This window comes from Pinus tabuliformis, chromosome 7 (assembly GCF_031772625.1).
Source record: "Pinus tabuliformis cultivar Carrire ecotype Pingquan chromosome 7, CPIR1, whole genome shotgun sequence".
Lineage (NCBI taxonomy): Eukaryota > Viridiplantae > Streptophyta > Pinopsida > Pinales > Pinaceae > Pinus > Pinus tabuliformis.
Window position 1 is genome coordinate 734775225 of NC_142293.1, and position 18286 is coordinate 734793510.

Below are 18286 nucleotides of genomic sequence, written 5' to 3' on the forward strand. Positions count from 1 at the left end.
CCTCCCTCCCTCTATCCCTCCCTCTCCCCCTCCCTCCATCTATCTCCCTCCCTCTCCCTCTCTCCCATCTCTCTCTCTCCCCCCTCCTCCCCTCTCTCCCTACCACCCTTTCCTTCCCTCACTCACTCTCTCTCTCTCCCCCTTCCTCCCTCCCTCTCTTACTTCCTCCCCCCTCTCTCTCTTTAGTTCTCTCTCCCTCTCTCCCCTTCCTCCCCTCTCTAACTCTCCCTCCCTCCCTCTCCCTCTCCCCTCCTTCCCCTCACTCTCTCTCCCTCTCCCTCTCTCTCTCTCTCTCTCTCTCTCTCTCTCTCTCTCTCCCCTCCCTCCCTCTCCCTCCCTCCCTCTCTCTCCCTCACTGTCCCTCCCTCTTCCTTTCTCTCCCCCTCCCTCTCTCTCTATCTATCCCTCCCTCTTTCTCTCTCTCTCTCCCTCCCTCTCCCCCTCCCACCCCTCTATCTCCCTCCCTCTCCCCCCCCCCCCTCTCTCTCTCTCTCTCTCTCTCTCTCTCTCTCTCTCTCTCTCCCTCTCTCTCTTCCTCTCTCTCTCCCTCCCTCTCTCCCACCCTCTCTCTCTTTCTCTCCCTCCCTCTCTCTCTCTCCTTCCCTCTCTCTTCCTCCACCTCCTTCCATCTCTCTACCTCTCTCTCTCCCTCCATTCCCCCCCCCCCTCTCCCTCTCTCGCTCTCCCTCCCTCTCGTGCTCTCTCTCTCCTTTTTATATTTAAGTAAGAAAATACATTTATTTCAGAAATTTTAAATAAATAAAACAATTATATTCACGAATAAATTTTGGTTTGCATATCATTTTACATTATAAAAAACCATGCATAAAACAAAAATTTCAACTTGAAAAAATATTAATTTCATATTATAGAATTTTAAATCAATAAATAATTACATGAAAATGAATATAACTAAACAATATAAATATAGGAAATCACTAAAAGAAATTTGTTCACATTTTTTAGTTATATTGGTCAATGTTAGCTAAATCAATAGTGGTTAATAGGAAATTATAATCATATAAGCCTGCTTAGGAGGAACTAATAAATCCAAATGTGAAGTGGATAAATTAATTACTTGGTTAGGCATATGTAGTTACATAGTTTTTTGTTAGTAATAACTACTAGTAAGTTACACATTTACAATTTTACTACTATGTATATGTTGGAAAACATAAATAATGTTAAGAAGTTACTTTTGGTAAATATATTTATTTGCATCTTATTCTTATCTATTTTTTTATGCAAAAGATTAAAGTTATATATTAAAATTGCAAAAGAAAAATAAAATCAAACTAAACACGAAATCAAGAGGCTTTCATTATAATTTGGAAAATGTGAGGATGTAGAATCATGACTTCGCTGCATGTCCATGTAAATTAATCTGTGCCCTCTGATTATATAAAATTCCTCTTGACTAATAAAAAAAACATTTTAAAAGGAAATTAAGAAAAATTGTTTTAGTTATACAAAGCAAGAGAAAGGCTCTTTTGTTTCAATTTTTTTAAATAAAGAAAGATAGCTATATTGATATGTTTGTTGTATAACTAGATGGTTACCTCTTAAAAGATAAATCTTCAAAAATTTTAAAAACATCAAAAAATTCTACCCTCTACAAAAAAAGCCATCTAATACAATTTAAAAAATGATATTAATTTCTTACATAAAAGTACATCCACTGAAAAGTCTTTTTAAACTATATATCTGCAAAATCATTACCACAAATTTAAAATATATATATATATATATATATATATATATATATATATATATATAAAAACATCAGAGAAAAGTCTGTCATACCATATAACAAGCCCCCAGAAACCCTAACAAATAAAAAAACACATACACATGCATGGGCAAATCATTGAAAGAAATTAACAATAAAATAAAGTCAGAAAAAACTGCATAAACTTATTGAAAACAACCCAATAATTCATACACCTACAAGTATTGAGGAATGCAAATAGGAAGTACAGTTAAGTGAGAAATTAATTATAAAATATATAAAAACCCTGCTATGCTGATATAACATTATAACTGAAAGCTAGGCAGATACTGATAAAAGTAAAAATGTGCACCATTTCATTTTCTTACTAATTATTAAATATAAATTAATACGAGATTACATTGATAAAATGATAAAAATTAGAAGAGTAATTTAGGAATTAGGTATTAAAATTTATCAAATATAAGAAAAAATAAAAAATAAATAAATTTCTTAATACTAAATTACATTGATAAAAAATGATAAAAATTAGAAAAGTAATTTAGGAATTAGGTATTAAAATTTATCAAATATAAGAAAAAATAAAAAATAAATAAATTTCTCTACTGAGTATATTTATATTTATAAATAAGTTTAAATGCCAAAAAGAAACATAAGAATGGAGAGAAAGGATGGTTGGATGGGAGATTAATAAAGGAAAACTGGGAGATATAATTTGCAGTTTTCTTACAACCATATAAAAGTACTTTGTTGACCATAATAAAATAATGATGATTAGAAATATTTAAAACTGAAGATTATATGTTAAAACTATTCACTCAAATTTTCAAATGAGCTTATTGACCAGTTATTGGAAGATAAATGCTTGAATAAATCTGATAAATTAAATATTTTAAATTTCTAAAAATATAGAACAAATTCGTGAAAAATAGGTGTATGCCAAGAAAATAAGGTTATAAACACGAAATAATGGCATCATTTGATAAGACCTAGAAAAATTAACAAACCTAGTAGAAATAAAAAAGTAAATAGAGACTTAGATATGAACTCTAGAAGACTCGTCGATCACGAAAAGCCAGAGAAAGGGCGAGGGCTTTCTTTTTTATTTCCTCTAGGCATGACATTAATTTGGGATTTGATTTAGTTTATTTATTTAGTTGGGTTTATAGGGATTAACATTAATTTGGGATTTGATTTAGTTTATTTATTTAGTTGGGTTTATAGGGATTAAAAACAGGTGGGATTTGATTTAGTTTATTTATTTAGTTGGGTTTATAGGGATTAAAAACAGGTGAGGAAAATCACATCAAAACTTCTGTGAATATGAATATTAATATAATAAATATGAATATAAATATAAATAAATACAGGGGACATACGTGGCTGCAACAAATATGACTGTTACGGCTCTCTAGTTTTTCCTCTTCACTATAAATACCTCTATTGGTGACATCGAACAAGTCAAGGAAGGACAGACACACAAAAAGCACTTTCACTACAATTACAATGAAATTCCCTACACAAAACGAAGCACTCTTACTACAATTCATTTTTCAGGGGAAGTGCAACATTTACATATATATTCGCCGAAGCTAGATTTACACATATATTCGCACTCTTACTACAATTCTTTCTTTTTTCAGGGGAAGTGCAACATTTATATATATATTTGCCAAAGCGAGATTTACACATATATTCGCCGAAGTAAGCAGATACAACAGGCAGAACAGCCAGAGCTGTGAAGCAACATTTAACATATATTTGTTAAAGCGAGCAGCCGGAACTACAAGGCGAAATTGGATAAAGAGCTGCAGAGCAGCGATAAATACACAGTGAGTCTAACCCGGACGGCGAGGCTATATACGGCCATCTTTAACCACTCTTACTACAATTCCTTACAATTGCAAATGATAAAACAACTCGCTCTTCTTGATCCAATTCAAATTTCCCAAAAATCAAATTCAAATTTGCAAGAAACAGAAACCCAACACAACAGAAACAATATAGGAAAAAACAGAAGAAGATAGAGATACAAGCACACCAGAATTCACTCTGAGGCACCACAACCTCATCTGTTTCCCAAAAAAGCATAAAGATTCCCTCCCTCAGTATCTCAGAGAAAGCTTCATCGACCGTTAGAGGAGCGGATCACAGTTAACGACAAGTTACAACGTCTATGACCAAAAAAACTTGAAATGCTTTTCATGAAATTCGGGTTTTCTTAACGAAAAAGCTTGAGATGCTTTTCAAGGAATTCTATCTACATCCACATCATCTATCCACGTCGGTGTGAAGCAGTTGGGTTTTCTTAAATTTAGAAGGTTCAGCTTTGAATTTAAGGTGGAATCTTTGATACTCGGCAATAAGTACTTTCTGTGATCTTGGCGCAGACGCTTTGTGGTCCTCTGCTTTCTGCTGTCACTTATTAATATTACAAGGTCACTAGAGAAGCAGTGATCATAGAGAGCTCGTTATATTTTTCTATTTCTATTTTAATGCATTCAATATAATGGACTGGTCTTCGTTTACCAATAGAATTACTCTTTAAGTTTTAATTTTAATTTTAATTTTTTAAATGGAAAACAACTTTTAGTTATATCTTTATCTATTTTCAATACTAAGTTAAAATCAGTGTAACTCATATATTTTTCAAAGTATTTTTCCTAATTAATTTTAACCCAAATATTTACATATTTTTTTAAATTTGAGTTTAAATTATTTAATATGTAGAATTTAAGTGTCCAAAAGTTTTTCACCGTACTGAACTCATTTGTGCATTCAAAAATATAATTTAAACAAAAAAAACACAATATGACTTGAAATTGTATCAAAAAATTCTAGTGAAAAAGACTATTTCATCTATAAGCTAGACTGCACTATAATTTAATATGATTTACAACTCAAAATCAAAATGAGATGAAACTTATTTTTTTAATTTATTTTGAAAATATGTTCCTTTAATTATTGTATTGTTAATTTATGCATTTGCAACAAACTAATTCTTGTATTGTTAATTTATGCATTTATAATATCTTAAAGAAACTAAAGCCACTATATGTATGTGCATTTTGTTGTATTTAATTTTCTTCCCATTTCAATTATACTTTTATGGTTTTCTTCTTTTTTCTTCCTTTCTTTTTTCCTTGATTATAAAGTTTAAATATTTTGAATATAAGATTTATGGAAAATTTCTTGTTTGCTCCCTTAACCATATGGGGAGTAAAAGTCTTTTTTTGGTCAAAATAGTTTGTGTGACTTTAAATGTTTTTTTTTGTTTCTTAATTTAAATATATTTTGTCCATTCATGTTTGGTTCTTTATACAATATTTAATGATTAAAAATTCATTAAAAATTTTATCCTAGAGGTTGAGAGAGAAAATTCATAGTTAAAGAATGTATTACTTGGAGGAAACTAATGTCCAAGCATCTATCTTTGTATTTTCCAAATAACTATATTTTATTTTAGAGTATTATATGATTTAAAAGATGTCTCTCTTTTACTTGCACTACCAATTATGTACCTAACACATACGAATATATTTCCATACTATGCATATCCCCTATAGAGTAGATTAGATTCATTGTTATTTTGAAGACAATAATGATCAACTAAACCTCCCAAGGGTTACATTTTCTCTACCCATGGTTTGATGTATTCCACATCACTTCCATATAACAAGAAATCACTCAACAAGACTACACACCCTATCATAAGAACATTTACCAAATTCTTTTTAATAAAAAAAGGTTAAAAATGTGACGGCATGGCTTCTCTAGAAATTTTACACAATTTCCAGAAATCAAAACATTTTGGAATGCTTCTCTCCTTATCACCTCGCTCTATATTTTATTTCTCTCGGTGGAAAATATCTAAAAACTATTCTCTTCAACAACTTTAATAAGTAGGGAATATCCTCGATACTTTCAATGTAATTCGAAACCCTAGCTTATTTTATCTATAGTAGTATGTCCCATTATAACTTTTGACATAACTGACAACTATAACTCATTTCATTTTTAGTACATCATATTTCATATGCAATAACCAACAATGCAACTTAGCTAGTTTAGAGAAACACAATTTCCATGTATCATAATTAGTGTAATGACCATATTCACTCGTAGAATGATTTAAACAACAAGAATAAATGAGCAACTCTATTTTTGGCATATCTAGCTACAAAATGTATATTGAATATAAAGGCACAAAAATTAATAAGACGATTTTAATTTATGCTAAAATAAACTTCAATATTATTCATTCTTACAATTTAGTCCAAGAGTATTGTTACTATGTTAAAACCACCCTTTTTTTTTCTCATGAGTGCAATCACTTGCTAACATGATAAGAATAAGAAGAGAAAATGTTTTGGGATTTCTTAAACATACTTAATCACTACTTATTCTTGATCATTATGTTAGGAATTTGATAATATTGCTAGTTTTGTTATTTGGGTTCAATGGTCTTGAGCATTAAGAAAAACTTCATTAATGACTCTAAATCACCTAGTTGTTGCTTATGGTGATAAAATTCATTTGTCATGTGCTTCATTAAGGGCTTTAAATCATCTAATTGTTGCATTAAGATGGATTAAAAGAAAATAAAATCATAATGTACTAGTGCATAAATGATCTAGGTTAAAATAGATTTGTCTTCATTTATTATTTTATTAGATATTTCTAGTATTAGTATGCTGGGTCCTTGTTTTAATTTTATTTTACATTTGTATGGATTTGTATTTTTTTCAATTTAATTAATTAGCATCAATACTGCTCTCATAGCATTCTCACTTGGATATGTCTCCACTTTGAAGGGAATTTGTAAGTTTGGTAACAGTAGAACCAATGTTTGACTATTCTTCTTCTTCAACATCTCAAAGGCCCTTTGTTGACCTTTTCCTCACTCGAAACTATTGCCACTTGATGTTATGGTGTGGAATGGTGTTGCTACTATTGAGAATTGAGTCTATGAATTTTCTAAGGAACTATGCTACCTCTACAAAACTCCTATCTTCAAAAATATTTAGTAGGTACTCACCACTTCATGATGACCCCCATCTTGGTAGGATCTATCTTCCACTCTCCTCCACCTATCACATATCCCAGATAAACCAAAGACTATTATGAAAAACCACACTCCTTGAGATGTACCAACTATTAGTGCTTCTTTAAAGTCTCTAGCACATTCATCGAATGTGAGATCTGCTCATTTGAGGTAGCAATATATACCGGTAAATCATCCAAATAAACAATAAAAAATGAACCTATAAAAGGGTGTAGTACATCATTCATTAACCTCATGAATGTATGTGGTGCATTGCATAGGAAAAATATCATAACCAACCACTAACACAAACCTTGTTTGGTTTTGAAGGTGGTCTTCTAGGTATCCTCTTCTTTGACTTAAACCTGGTGCTACCCTGAGTTTAATTCTAGCTTTATGTAGTATTTAATTTATTGTAACTAATTCAATAGATCATCTATCCTGGGCAAGGGATACCCATTCTTCAGCATAATTTTTTTTAACACCTCATAACCAATGCAAATCCACCAAGTCACATCTTTCTTAGGCACATATATAATGGGTGACCCACATGGTGAGATACTTGGTCGTATACTGACATATTCCAATATTTTTTACAACTACTTCTTCACCTCATTTGTCTATATAAATAATTACCTATACAACCCAATGTTTGGCAATGGAGAGTATGGAAACAACTAGATATCATGCTCCACTTCCATCTTGGGTGGTAGCCCTTTATGCTTCTAGAGCACACCCTTGTATGCCTGTAGCGACTTTTCTAAGTGTTGTTTCTGTTCCTTAACACACCCCTTCAGGGATGAAATTTCTCTCACTAACTCTTCTACAATATGATTTTCTCTTAAAAGTTGTAAAACATACTTCTTAACAAAACTGATAATTTCCTGTCTTAGTTGGCACTTATGAACAATATTTCAGAATTTCTCCTATTTTTGTCAATGGTGAAGGCTTGCCAATCCTTTATGAGGTACTAGTAGGCTATTCACACAAATATTGTATCCCACATGTACATGTAGGGACTTCTAAATATAACTCCACATACATAAATTCAAGCTACATCTAATTCTACTTCATCAATAAAATTAACACTATAGTAAATTTGATTATCTGCAATTTTTTTAACATTTTTCTTTTCCTCCATGTTGATGCATCCTAATGGTTATGGGCTAGGGTGGTCATGATTCTTTAGTTCCAACTTTTGGACCATATTTATTGTTATGATATTCTCCTATGATCATGAGTCAAATAAAGCATCAATTTTAGTCTTCTTGACTTGTGTCTTTATGTTGAAGAGTATGGTTATTTCTTTCTCTTCTTGTTTTAGAAGGCTACTTATTTTCATCCGCTTTTCCATTGATGCATATACCATATTCTCATCCACATATGAGATTATTTATAACTGATTACTTGAATCTATGGCCATGAGGTTTTTCTTCTTTGCATTATTGTTTTGATTGTTCGAGTTGAGCTCTAGATGAAACCTCCAACACTTCCCCTTTATATGACCATCAATGTTATAATGATTTTAGTGGTTGCTAGGATCTTGGCACTGGTTTGCTATGGTTGTTTTCATTTTGTCTTTCCCCTTTTTCATTTAATTTTCTCTTCCTAGAAAGCTTAATGGTGGTCCTTCTGCTTTGATCCACTTGATTTCCCTTTTTATTGGTGTATGTTTTGTAGGTATCACACTTGTACACAAGCCTCATCCATTCTTATGTGTTTGAACAACATCTCTTTCTTCTCCACATGGATATTTAAACCCCTCATATACTTGAGGAGCACATCTCGGTTCTTTGAGGAGATATCAAAAACTATTTCCATCTTCCTAAATTTCACGGTGTACTCATATACACTCAACTCTTCTCTTTGCTTGAAGTAATGCCATTGAATCCACTAGTATTTTATGTACCTGATAGGGTAGAAATGTGAATTTATTAGAGTTTTGAAATCCTCCCACTTAGTCACTATAGGATCTCCCTCCAGTCTCAGGGTTTTTGTATGGATTTCCCACCAAGTGACGGCATGGACCTCTAATTTTTAATGAGAAAATCAAATTTTATGTCCTTCCTCTATGTAGGGAACACTAAAATAATTCTCTAAGTATTATAACTATTGATTCAACTTCAAAAACTCAATATCACATTATCTGGCTTGATGTAAAACTTTGCTTTCATCTTCAACAGGAACAATGAATGGTTCATGACACTTGAACTGTATTGTTCCTTTTTGTGTTCTTTCTTATTCCCCCCCTTTGGTTTATTCCTTACCCCTAATTTCCCCTCTGATGTGACCTCTCAGTTGGAACATACATCTTCTCTAATTCTGAGCTTATTCTCTAGAGCCACTATAAGGAGGTTCATGTTATGGTTGATATGTACAACCTATTATTTTGGCCTTGAGAACCTCTCCTCTGCTACACCTCGAGGTTTTTTAATAGATTTATCAACCATAGTTTTTGATTTACAATTTTATGCTTAAACCAATCTATATCCTTGAAAATTCCCACCAAATCCCATAACCACTTGCTTTGATACCAATATGACTCATAAACTATCTTGGATATTATACTAGATAGTTAATCCCAATATATCTAATAAAATTATACTTAAAATATGAAATCTATAATATTAAGGTTATTTTCATTAGACTTGTGGATTTATTAATTTGCATTTTCTAGCATGCAATATATAAAATGTGGAAAATAGAGAACAAACACAAATGCAATTTCTTACAACCATAATAACACATGATATGATATAGGAAACCCTTCTAGGAGAAAACATAAATGGAAGGTGATGCTACACTATTCCTTCTTTCTCATAATGGAAATGGATGCTAGTATAAAGGAGGGAAAGTTGTGGCCGATGGGCTACTATGGAACACAAACCCTTTTTTGCCTCTCTACCTCTATATATAATCTCAACTTCTCTACTCATCTATGTAACAAAATGCACTAAAATAGAAAGGAACCTCTTTTCCTCAAATAGAATGGAACCACCTCCCCTCTCTATCCCCCTCTCCCCCTCTCCCTTGCCCTCTCTCCCTCTCTCCCTCTCCTTCCATATCCTTCTCTCTCTCTCTCTCTCTCTCTCTCTCTCTCTCTCTCTCTCTCTCTCTCTCTCTCTCTCTCTCTCTCTCTCTCTCTCTCTCTAACTCACACACACACATGCACATACTCTCTCTCCATCTCTCTTCTATCTCTATCCCACACTCTCTCACCTGCTAACAGACTCTCTCTCACTCTCTCTCTCCCTTCCTCCTTCTCTACCTCTCTCGATATCCTCTGTTCTCACCCTCTATATTTCTCTCTCTGTCTCTCTTTCACACACACTACCATTCTCACTTTCTTTGTTTATAGATTTGTCTTCTTCCCTCTCCGTCTCTCTTTCACACACACTACCATTCTCACTTTCTTTGTTTATAGATTTGTCTTCTCTCTCTCTCTCTCTCTCTCTCTCTCTCTCTCTCTCTCTCATCCGCTCTCTGTTTATCTCCCTCTCTCTCTCTCCCTTCCCTTTCCTCTCTCCCTCCCTCCCTTCCCTCCCTCCCTCCCTCCCTCCCTCTCTCTCTCTCTCTCTCTCTCTCTCTCATCCGCTCTCTGTTTATCTCCCTCTCTCTCCCTCCCTTCCCTTTCCTCTCTCCCTCCCTCCCTTCCCTTCCCTCCCTCCCTCCCTCCCTCCCTCTCTCATGTCCCTTCCCTTCCCTCTCTCCTGTCGAGGTCTTGGGGAAAGACCAGCTTGGTAACCTCCTCATGGTGGTCTTTGGTGACAAAATGATACCAAGCTTGGTACTGTGCTATAATGTCACTATACTATTTGGTGATATCCTTATTGAAGAAAAATCTTGCCTCCATGGCTTCTGGGTATATGGTTCTGAAACCTTTGTCAGCTCATGCTTAAGCATGCACAACACTCTCTTGGGCTAGTGTACTTCTGCATGTTATCTATGCTTAGCTACAAATCATCACTAGTGGCTTCACACATCAACTACTCTATGTACCCATCGACCTCTAACATGACTTGGTTCTTCCTCATGGCTTGAGTGACAGTTATAATTGAAGGGATCTTGTGTGTCCTCACTATGACATCCATACTACTGTAAAACCATGCATAGGAAGCCTCTATGCTACTATTGAGCAGAGCAAGTTTATCATAGTTCTATATCAACATCTAAATTTGTGCTTTTTCTAGCTCTACCTGCAGCTTCATCATCTTGTGCAACTAAAGTGGGGCTCCCTTCTACCTCATTGTTCATTCCTTTACATGTGCAATAGAAATGTGGATGTCTTTGAGAGTTTGGGCTGTCTTCAGTCACTGCTGCTAAAAATTGTATAGATTGATAATTGCTTTGTGCATGGTGACAAATCTACTATACAACATCCGCACGGTGGTCTCCAAAGTTGATATCTCTGCAAGTATTTCTTTCTTCATTTCTACCATAGCAGATCCTACAAATTTCTTTGTCCTCTTCCTATCCTCTTGCAAGTCCTCCACCATCCGATCATTCTCTTTTATCAAGAACTTGAGTGTCAAACTTGTGGCTTCTGCATAAGCTTGAGAATCATCAGCCATGGAAGCTAGATGTCTTCTGACATCTGACACAATCACCCTTTCTTCTATGTGTGTAGGTGATGTCTGATCATCTGGGAGCTTCTTTCTTCGTGCCTGTACAATCCCGTGTTGTGACTTCTTGAATGACATATTGTACAAATCCATCTCCTAATCATCACCAAGGAGAAAAACCTCTCCTTGCTCACTTAGGACTAGTTGTGATTCTAGAGGTGGTGAAGAATGTGGTGAAACCTCGGCTGCTCTTGGCATGAGATCGGTGTCTTGGTCGTATAACTCCGGTTTTCTCTCCATTTTTGTTGCCTCAACCATATGCTCAACCTGCTGATAAGTTTCTCGAACCTGCACCTTTTCACCCTCTTCTTCATCTACTAGTTTCTCTATTTTCTCACCCTGTATAGGTGTAGTTTGCTCTGTCAGTGCACCTTGTTTTTCCTCCTGTTCATATTTTTTCTTTTCTTCCCTTTCTCTCCTCCTGATCTCTTGCTATGATTTCAGCTTCTTTTCCATTTCCTACAGCTTCCTCTAAACTACATATTCCAACCTTTTTTTCTCTCTCTTCCTCTATTCTACTCTCCTTTTGAGTTGTCACCTCTTTGCCTCTATCTCCAAAGCTACCTTCTGAGCAAGAGGATCTTCTTTGAACTTGTAGCTTTGCTCAGCCTGTACACTCTTAACAATCTTTCTCTTGTCTTTGTCTTATGCCAGTTTTCTGCTCACTACTTTTGTTTTTGTTACTTCCTATGGTGGTGTTGCCTGCAAATCTACTTTCCATTCTACAACTATGCTAACTATTTTATTGAGCCTAGAGGAGTTGTAGCAATACCTCCATGGATTTTCCTCTAGCTAATGACATGCCTCGTGGATCCATGGGTAATAGACCTTTGCACAGTGGTTCTTACATATGTAGTGGGGATCATATGGATTGAAACTCTTTGTGCAGAACCCAAACTTCTTCAAGTCCTTGGCATTAGAATCCACATCCTTCAAGGTATAAATCTCATACAACCCAATCTGCAAAGGAAGAGTAGGCCATGTTGTATTCTTCCTCCTGTGTAGCCCTGTTCATAACCCTGTCGAGATGTGATATGAAACCTCTTGCATGACCAACTTGTCCATGGAAAACCTTGGTAGCTCATGCGGAGGCTTCTCTGCACCAAACATCCTAATGAAGGTGTCACTGAGTGAGCCATACTAATATGCAATGTTAAGAAAATCCTCCATTGATTCTTGGAACATGCAAGGTGGATCATGTTCGAATATCATCCTATACAACAGGGTGTTGAAGTGGTTAGATAGCCTCACCATGACTCCTCAGTAGTTTCACCCAGAGAGAAAATTGCAATAGATGTTCACAACATGCTATGATGGTGTCCATGTCCAACCCATGCCAGGGAATTGATTATGGTCACATATTTCATCAAGAAGGTATGCAAACATAAAGAATCTTGCTTTCTCATCCTTAAGCGAAATCCAGTCAGCTAAAGAGCCAACATGCCAACTAGTTGAATGGACTCCCTTCATTTTCCAAATAATCCAACATAATCACCCAACTCTGTGGAAAGGTCTTCGTGCTCTCCTGACCATAGAAGTGGCATGCAAAGATGACCAAGAGTTGGTAAGCCTTCCTGAGTGACTTAGTCTTGTAGACTTGGATGGGTGTCACTCTAAATTTTAATGGCTCTTTTACCCAACACTTCATGATGTCTCTAGTGTTCACATTGTTGTTGGGATTGTAGAACAATGCATCCATGTGGTTTAACGGATGCAGAAAGTTATACATATGATGGTAGTTTTCTATCTTGATGGCGGAAAGATGTGTTCCATAGGTACTTCTTAGTTTCATTGTCTCAGGATCAATATGTGAGACAATATAATGAATGATATCCGCACATGGGAAGGAGGGGTACCTGCATGCAAGCCTGTATAAGCCTAAGTTGTGAATGTTAACATAGACCTATCGATCTTCCAGATCTTCCTTGAAACTACCTACAAATATTTCCTTTATTTCCTGCCATTTGATCTTCATGTGCTTCTCTATGAACATTTGCATGTCTACATAGTAAGTTCATTGGCACCTGTTCAACCACATATCAAGTGCTGCTCTCTACAATATCCTTTGATCCAACTCTCTTGGAAACCATGCTGCATGTACTACTTGGAAGCTTCTCAACAACTGATGTACCTAGAGACAGAGCGGACACTCATGGCAAGCAAATGTCATATTAAAAACACAAAGAACTTGAAGGATCGATCATGTAACAAACTAGGCAACTGCTAGAAAAGATTGCACAGTTCTAACTCTTAGAGATGAGGGATTGTTAGTTGGATTTGCATATTGCATAGTCCCAACTGCGAGTGAGAGGTACTGATTACTGGAACCGCACAAAGTGCAATCCAGTGTGGCTTCTTGTGGGCTCGAACTGTACAATGCACAGTTCAGTATGGCTTGATGCTGGCTCGAACTGTGCATTACGCAATCCCATTGGGAAATACTTAGGGGTGTCTCCTAGAGGTACATAGAGCATAGATGGAGCTAGTGACTAACAACCTTTGTGCAATTACTAGAGCCAAGGTAGAGCTTTGAGTTCTAGGAATGTGTAGTGTATGCTGGTAAGAGCTAGATCTGAGCCAAGGCATCCCATATCTACCCAAAGGAAACTTGAAAACAAGTAGATCTGAATGCATGAGCGAAGGATGGTGAAAATATGAGTGAATGGTCATGCATGCAATCAATGAAAGTGCATAGTTAAGTGAAATGGACAAACAATGAATCTTGTGGGGAGAGTCGCCGCAATGGAGTCCGTTAGTGCAAAAATTGGGTTATGCATGTGACCCTTAAGAAAGGCAATGAAAAGCTAGAAACAACACTTCTACAAGTTAAAACAAACTAAAATACCAACGGTTGTTAAATAACACATGCAAAACAACACTCACACAAACCAAGGAAACAAAACTGATAGAAAAGAAGCAAAAGACTTGAAAATCAAAACTTACCCAAAAAAAATTGCGTTGATCATGCCAAAGGTTCTTAGATGCCTCAAGAATGCCAAAGCTCGAAGAATGAATTTGAAAATGAGCTCTGGCGATGTCCATTAAATAGATATGATCGATTTAGGGTTTATGACGAACATGCCAAAAATATGGGAAAAATCAACAACTAGCGACAGTCTTCTAAAATTGACTCAAGTGTAACTCCTAACCCTATTTTTAGGGATACTTTTTTCTTTTTGCTTTCTTCTTTTTCGGGAAGGGTTTCCATCCATGCATGGAGAAATTACGTAGTTCTAGAGGCAACCATGCAACCTTCCGGTACATGCATCGGACAATAGCCGAGGGAATTCTTCTATGCAATTTCATGGCTAAGTGGCTATGGCTACCTCTCATGCTCTACATAATTTCCCAACTGAAGACAAGTTGTCAGCTCGGTTTGCACATTTCTAGAGGCGAAGCTCAATGCTGCGCTGATCTGCGCAATTCCTTGGAGTAAGGCTCACTGTTGGGCTTCTCTACAAAATTCTTGAAAGTAAGGTTGGTTGCACTCTAGGACTTTGTAGTTTGCCAAGGCAGTGCAAAAACCAGATGCAACCAAGTCATGAGGGGTTAGCTTGTGGTTAGAAAACAAAGCAAGTAAGTGAACACAAGTTGTAAAGTGAAAGATCAATTCAAATGAAAGAAAAAGTTCTTGAGTAGTGCAAGACAAGCTACTAAGATTTTAGGAGGGAGGCTCCAAAACAAAGCGAAGGAAAAATGTGGAGGGTGGTTGTAGCCACTACAATAGTGTGACATTCTAAGGAAGCAACTTATCATCAGTAAATATTATGGATGTCATGTAAAAGGTTTGCCAATTTCATCTTAGAAATCTAGATGGCATAACTTAGTGATTTTGTTGCATTAGTATGTTACTTGTGAAGGTTGACACAGTATGTTTTTTATTTATCATAAAAAAAAAAAAAATTATTGGCATTTCTTGTCCATAAACTTAATTTTCCCTTTTATCTATATAAAATTATAACTAAAATGTCCTACACATACTAGCCACATCGTAAAAACTCTAAAATATCACTTTTTCATCACAATTTCATCTATATTCTAGTTAGACACCATTTGGAAAAGTCAAGGGATGAATAGGATCATTTCTTATATCAAAATGGTTTCGGAAAACCCCAATTACCCGAGTATTTTAATTCCATAGGTATTTTTGTGAATAACCCTTCATTGGGAAATCTTGTTCAGACACCATATCATCATTGATGATATAATGATAGTGAAAACTCATTTCATTAAGCAAACCTTTGTGTTTCAAATGATAATAACATTGAAATCCTCAGACCTACTGGTGTTCGCTTAATGAGAAGCATGACGAAGGGTACCACTATCTATGATATGGAATTAAAGTAGGAACTTAAGGATAAAAGAGAAGTGAAACCCTCTAGGGTAAGTCTTTGGCCCAAAATTTCACCTAAAGAAATTTCACATGAAAAAGAGATCAATCAATCAAAACAAAACCCTCAATCTAATGTTAATATTAAACAAATTCAGAGGAAAATTTCTCAAGCAAGGTGAAATAGACAATGGAATACTCCTAGAAGCAATGATTTTGTCCATATCGAGGCTCATCTTGAAACCTTGCCAAAAATAAATAGACCACAGGTCCAAGATACTTTGGGATTTTTGTGTTGATGTCCTTTGTTGTGATGACAATCCTCCAAGCAACATCCATTAGAATGAGCCTAAATTAAGAACATGTATTGGTACCAGCAATACATGCTTATTGTCGCATGTCTTGAAAAGTGTATTAGTCATCTTGTCCATGAAAATAAGCAACTTAGAACTTCAATTCAAGCTAAGGAAAGACACAAGGGACATAAATCTTCCAGTACTAAAAATAAATCTCAGTCTAAGGAAACACATACTATTATCAGGTCATCGATGTTCAACGTAGTTATATCTTCAAATGTAGATGGTTCTGAACCTGATAATTAATGAATCTACTATTATCTATGATCAAGATTTTTTAAGCTTTCAGGGTATGTGTCTATTTTGATTTATTTTACTAAATTAAAAAAAAAAAGGGAAAATACAGAATCATTGATTTTGTAGCAGCCCTACCTTGTTATCCATATAAATGACTAATATAAGGCTTCTTGGTTGTAAAAAGTCCTCCATATTCACGAGATGATGGCCTTATATTCCACAATGGAAGATAACTAATGTATAAAGGAGAGAAGTCATAAAGAGTAGATCTAGGTCATCAAGGAGAGAATTCATTCCCTAAATGACTATATTGTACATTTTTCTTATTACATCGATAGGTTTGTTTATTTGAAAATATAATTCTCAGACTTTTAATTTAATTATTAATAATTATTAGGTGAATGGTAGAGATTTAACCTCCATGGAATATGCTAGAATAATCATAGTTCTATATACATATCAAGGGTTAAGATTTATCTCCAAGTCAATTATGCTATTTTAATTAATTGATGTCAAATTCTTTAATTAAAGAAAACATCATATCAACATATGTCATATTGGACATGTCTTATTGATAAGCCATGGTGTTGGCCCATAGTATTGTACAAAGACTTATTTACTTGAGATAAAAATTTCCATGGTAAAATGGTGATAAAAATTTAAAATAAATTTATAATTTAGTTAAATTTTATGATTCTTTTTACCTAGGTAATGTGAGATGTATCATGGAGCAAGTGTTTTGATGCTTATCATGGATTAATGTGTATACAAGTAATTTAATTTAAAAATTTATGAAATTAACTATTATTATTATTATTATAAGTTAAACATATATTCATTTCAGAAAGCATGGAAGAAGATTTATATCCACCTTATTATGGAGTTTATTAATCTATAAATAGGGTATGTTACAATACTGTGGGCTAGAGCCATGGATTTTCAATATCACATGCCGAAAAAACCATAACTCATTTCATATGAAACTTGCTCATATGATAATTTGTTAATTAATCAATCTAACTAAAAAGACAAAAAAAAATCATAACTACCTTGCACATAAATCTCAGCCTTTAATTTGTGTATACTACTAAAAAAATTATAGAATATTTAATGGTCCTACCGTAAATCTAAAAATAATTAATAGTTAGACTAAAATTTTGGAATCCCTATTCTATTTTAAAAAGAAACATGTTTATCGATATAATTAAGTTTGACTTCATCTTAACTTTGAGTTACCAATCACATTTGAAAAGCGTGAACATATAATTTCATATAACCAACTTGGGATTTTCAAATAAAAAAATGCTTAAGTTACCAATCACATTTGAAATGTGTGAACATATAATTTTATATAAAAAACTTGAGATTTTCAAATTAAAAATTGTATGTCAAACTTAAGAGTATATTTATTGTTATTAAAGCCTAAATAAAGACATGCTATATATATTATTAAATATTGAATTCTAAATGAAAACATGCCATAGATTATTGAATAGTAAAACCTAAATAAAGACTTGCTATATATATTATTGAATACATAAAAATACCATAGATTATTGAATAGTAAAACCTAAATAAAGACTTGCTATATATATTATTGAATACATAAAAATGGAAGAAATACGGAAATGTAAATGAAATGAGTTCTCTTAACTCATTTCTAGTAACATTGAAACACGAATTGTTCATAGTAAGAAGCACAGGACCAGAAAGAGCCTATGCTGGTAAAATTTAACTTTAAACAGAAAAACTTATAATTTTCCATTAAAAAAAATACAAACTTACAAATTTAACTTTGAAGAGTAACTCAATTTTATTGGTGTTGAACGGCGAATTACGTTAGATTGAATTGCTCACGGCCAAAAGCAGCAGAAGACCAGAAAAGGCCTGCATAAAGTACTACTTACGGAGTATAGAAAAATTCCACCTTAAATTCAAGATCAAGCCTGAACATTCCAAATTTGCACT